This window comes from Carlito syrichta, unplaced genomic scaffold (genome assembly GCF_000164805.1).
Source record: "Carlito syrichta isolate Samal-C Ts95f unplaced genomic scaffold, Tarsius_syrichta-2.0.1 Scaffold303109, whole genome shotgun sequence".
Taxonomy (NCBI): domain Eukaryota; kingdom Metazoa; phylum Chordata; class Mammalia; order Primates; family Tarsiidae; genus Carlito; species Carlito syrichta.
Window position 1 is genome coordinate 102,792 of NW_007247205.1, and position 5,219 is coordinate 108,010.

Genomic DNA, 5,219 nt, shown 5'->3' on the forward strand with positions numbered 1-5,219 from the left:
CTGCACTCCAGTCTGGCGACAGAGTGAGACTCCAACTCAAAAACAAAACAAAACAAAAAACCATATTTCTCTCCCTCTCTCTAAGGCAAAAAAATTGGGGACACAATCAGCTGGACTGTAATTAGGAGGGTCCATTTACATTGCGTTTTTAGAGCTGCATTTATTCCAAAGAAGTAAACCTGGATTTGTGATAGCGTCCCATTTAATTAGGAAGTAAGTAAATGAAAAGCTGGATTGTTGGTGCCATCTCCACTATTCTTTGGCTACATATGCTTCCAGAATGGGTGGTCAAGTTTCGCAATATTTATCTAGCCAAATCTATAAGCTAAATACTAAAAAAGTCAAGTCATATTTTGTTTTTATTTATTTCATTGATTTTTTTCTATAAGTAGAAAAGGCCTAGCTTGATGAAGATTAATGGATGTAAAAAAAAATCTACTGGCATTAGTAGGAGGATATACTCACATCTATGTATTAATTATAACCCAGTTCACTCATGAATCCAGCATATATTAGTATAGATCTTTCTGATAATGTTAGTTACAGCTTTTTTAGTAGTTCTAATTGCTTATTTCCATTCTGAGTCCATTCCAACAACTCTTCAGAACATCAATAATGTACCTTATGCAATAATCACATCTATTTTATTTATTACTTCTATGCTAAACATTAATGAATGGTAGACATCTGAGGCCATAAATTTTATTTTTAATCACTTTTAAATAATGTATGTTTACTAATAACCAGTATTTTAAAGTCCATGGAATTCCTGAAGTATTAAATTGTGTTCTTTTTTTTTTTCAGGAGTCAAGGTCTTACTCTGTTGACCAGGCTGGAGTGCAGTGGCATGATCACAGCTCACTGCAGCCTTGATCTTCTAGGCTCAGGCAGTCTTTCCGTCTCAGCCATCCTGAGTAGCTGGGACTATAGACATTTTTTTCCTATTTATTTATTTGTTTGTTTATTGGGATGGGGTCTTATTATGTTGCCCAGTCTGTCTTGAATGGTTGAGTTCAAGTGATTCTCCTGCCTCGGCCTCCCAAATTATAGGCATGAGCTACCATGTCCTGCCAATTGTGTTCTTTTATCTTAGAATTTGGATTTCTCCTCCACATTCAGTTCCATGTGTACTTGGAAAAGTCATAGAGTCTTCAGGCAAATAGAAAATGCATTCTTCTTGGTTCTTGCAAGGTAAGATAATTTCTTAGTCTAATATTTGGTCTGCTGATAGTATGATTCGGGCTCCAAATGCCCCCTTTCAGTGCCACTTGGGATACCTGAATTTACTTAAAAACATCACTGTTTCTTTGCAGCACTTCCATTTTCTATTCAAAACTACATTGTACAAATCTCTCAGATTTTGAGAAGCCCTCTTCTAAAAATATAATTTACTTCTTTTTAAATTAGCAACAACAAATAGCATTCAGAAGATGAGATTAAATAGCAGCAGGTTGTCTGAGACATCCTATATTAAAGAAATATATCCCCCAGTGAATCACATTAGATCTGCATCCCTCAATAGGGAGTCGACAACAAATCATCACTTATTTTTAGGGCCAATACTAGATTCCTGGAAGCATTACAATTCAGAAGATTTATTACTCTGTTTCTTTGTTTTTCCTTGAAATCTAGATTACCTTTAATAAGACATGCTTATGGATTTTGAAGCTTCAGTAGAGTGGAGGAATACCTCCATTTCCTACTCATATCACTTTTCTAAATTCTATCTGAGTGACTTTGTTTTGATTTTCAAATATTTCTCATTCTTGTTGCACTGAGCATTTTTTTCTTGCAGGTCTATATTGATGCAAAAAGACTAAGTATGAGTTAGAAGGCTACAATGTTTCTCTTTTTATTCCTGAGTAATCTATCTCCATTTTCTGAATGCATGATACGGATTCTTAAAATATAAAATTTCCTTAGATTCTCATATGATTTCCTTTCTCTAGTGGTTATTCCATTGTATGAGAGAAGTCATATTTGGTCAAATGAAACTTGCCTAGGATCAATACTATGTACACTTGATATTTTCTACAAATGTGGCAAATGGGCAAGTCACACTGGTTTTGAGTATGTATTTCTCTTCTAAAAAAAAAAAGTAATTATACATGATGAATTATTACACAGCATAAAGAAGGACAAAACTATGAACGTCACAGCAACTTGGATGGACTTAGAGTCTATAATACTGAGTCATATACCACAGAAACAAAGAACTGAGTTTCACATGTTCTCACTCAAAAGCAAACCTTGAACAACTATCATATTATAAGAAAGGGACTGGCAGTTGTGGGAAACTGCCGGGGGGGTAAGGGCACACCTCATCAACAAGGGTACCTGCATAATGAATATTTGAATACCTAACCCTGAATTGTACCCCACATATTAAAAATATTTACTATTTAATAAATTAAATATTATTTTATTCTTATATTATTAATATTTAAATATGTGGGATACAATTCAGGGTTAGATATGCAAATGTTCATTATGCAGGTACCCTTGTTGATGAGATGTGCCCCTCCTCCCCTGGCAGTTTCCCACAAATGCCAATCCTGCCCTCGCCCTCCCCTGGCAGTTTCCCTACTGTCAATATCTTTCTTATAGTATTACAATAGTTGTTCAAGGTTCGCTTGATATGTGTGATATCTGTGATAGAGCACTCCATATTATAGCCTCTAAGTTTTAAGCCATAAAGAAGGACAAAATTATGAACTTCTCAGCAACTTGGATGGACTTAGTGGCAATAAATTTTTTTTTTTTTTTTTTTTTTATGTTGGGAGTCTCACTCAGTCGCCCAGACTGGAGTACAGTGGCCGCTTCTGGCTACCACAGCCTCGACCTGCTGGGCTCCGGCGATCCTTCCGCCTCAGCCTTCCGAGTAGCCGGAATTACAGGTGCACGCTACCACGCCCAGCTGATTTTTTGATTTATTGTAGAGATGAGGTCTCGCTGCCCAGGCGGGTCTCGAACCCGCGGGCTCAGGCAATCCACTCACCTCAACCTCCCAAAGGCGCGGGATTACAGGCTGAGCCACCGAGCCCGGCTGGCAATACATTTTTTAATGAAGTAATTATTTTTATTCCTCAAAGTTGTCATGAGGTGAAATAAGACTATATACGCAATTTTTGGATTTTATTATACACTATGAAAATTGTTGATATGCATAATTTAGCAACTTTTCATTCATTCATTCATCCATCCATTTATATATTCAAATACATATGTTAAATTCTATAATTTTCTCTATACTCCATATACTATACCCCAGTGTAACAGGTATTCAGGATATTGATGCTTCTTTGTTTTAGAAATTTTTGTTCATTGAAATATATACTATTTGAAAAAATGTTTTTTCTATTCTAATTGACAGCCTATTTCATTACAACTATTATGGTCTCAAAGGGCATAAAAATAAAAGGAGATATTTCTTACAGACTGAGATAAAAGAGGAGGTTAAAGGGCAAATTTCATACCTGAGAGCAGTAGTCCAGTGAGGTTGTAAAACTCTGAAGAAATACTTGTATTATGCACCTAAAGAATTTGTGTCCCCAAACCGCCAGTATTACACCAAGCAGTTCCAATCTTTAAGAGCAATTTTTTGGCATTAGAGGAGCCCCTGTAGGCTGGAGCAATGAGCACTGTACCTTGATCATCATCTACAGGTAGACAACATGTTGATGACACATTGAACTATGAAAACATTGAATGGTTGAGAGAAGAGAAAGTTCCCAGTAAGGGCTGAGAAAACATTTAGCCATAACCCAGAAAGATGAGAGGTTAGACTTAGATTTACTTATTAAAAAAAAGAATTTTCCATTTCCTCATTTCTGAGTTTGTGACTAATGTATACAATATAAAAAGTATTCTGTGCTATGACACTAGACATGGGTTTTTTTGGGGGGGGGTTGTTTGTTCGTTTTTTGTTTTAGCTGCCTAGGCGCCTTCATTGGGCTAGGGTTATCAAGGCTTTATATCATTTGACTGCTTTTGAGGATCACTCCTCTTGAATTCTGCAATAAATTTCAGGATAAACTTCCGGTTTAGTGGACTTTCTGCTCCTGTTTTTTCCTAAACCAATATGCTCCACAGCCATATTATAGAAAACTATAGTGCTATGAAAAATAGTCATTTTGAAAACAATTTGAAGATTGAAAATGCAGAGGATAGATTTTTAAATAAAAAAATAGAATACAAGCTGGATATGTAGAATATTGCCAAATTTTTGCTAGTAGAAACAGTGGTAGGGGTAGTGGTGGTATGCTTGTATATATCAGAATATATAAGAATTGCTATGGTCTATGTCTCCTTCAACATTAATGTTGAAACTTAATCCCTGATGCAACAATATTAAGAGATGCAGCCTTTGGGAGGTGATTATGTCATGAAGGCCGATTCTCATTAACGAAGTTGCACTTTTATAAAATGGCTAGAGGGAACTAGGTAGGTGCCTTTTGGCCTTTCCAACAACAAAGTGCCATCTTGGAAGTAGAGAAATCAGTCCTTCGCCAGACATAAAATCTGCAGGCATTTTGATCTTGGACGTCAAGCCTCCAAAATTGTGAGAAAATATATTTCTGTTTTGTTTTTCCAATGAATTACCCAGTCTAAGGTGTTTTGTGATAGCAGCACACAGAGACTAAGGATAGATAAATGAAATATCTGAAACTTACTAAAATTATGCAAATAATTTATCTAAATAGAGAGATTATGTTTCACTTCATATTTTTTCTATTGTTAAAGCTTTCGCAATAAACGTATCACTTTTATAATCAAACAAAAACAATAAATGTTCTTTTTGCAATTCTCTTCTGACACTTTTTCATGTTATCTCCTCCGGTTGTCAAGGAACAATTGTTTGCCAAATATCAAGAAATTAACAGCAATTATCACCAGCTGGTTAGCTGCTAGTAGTAGTCACTGGGCTGTAATCCACCCAGCAGGAGAGAGAAAACCTTGAAGGAATAAAGTGGATGATTAATCAAACTTGAAACGTTAACTTCCTAAAATACTGGAATAGTATATATCAAGATGAATTACTCACTGAACACTGGACATCATTCCTGAGAATACCCATAATGATTTCAGCAGCATTTAAAACAGACTGCTGATAGTCCACCAGAGAGAAATTGTATTTATTTGAAAAAACTTTTAAAATGCTAGCTCACAATGAAGTATCTTATTGGCTAAGAGTTGACAATACTATTTTTATATAAGCT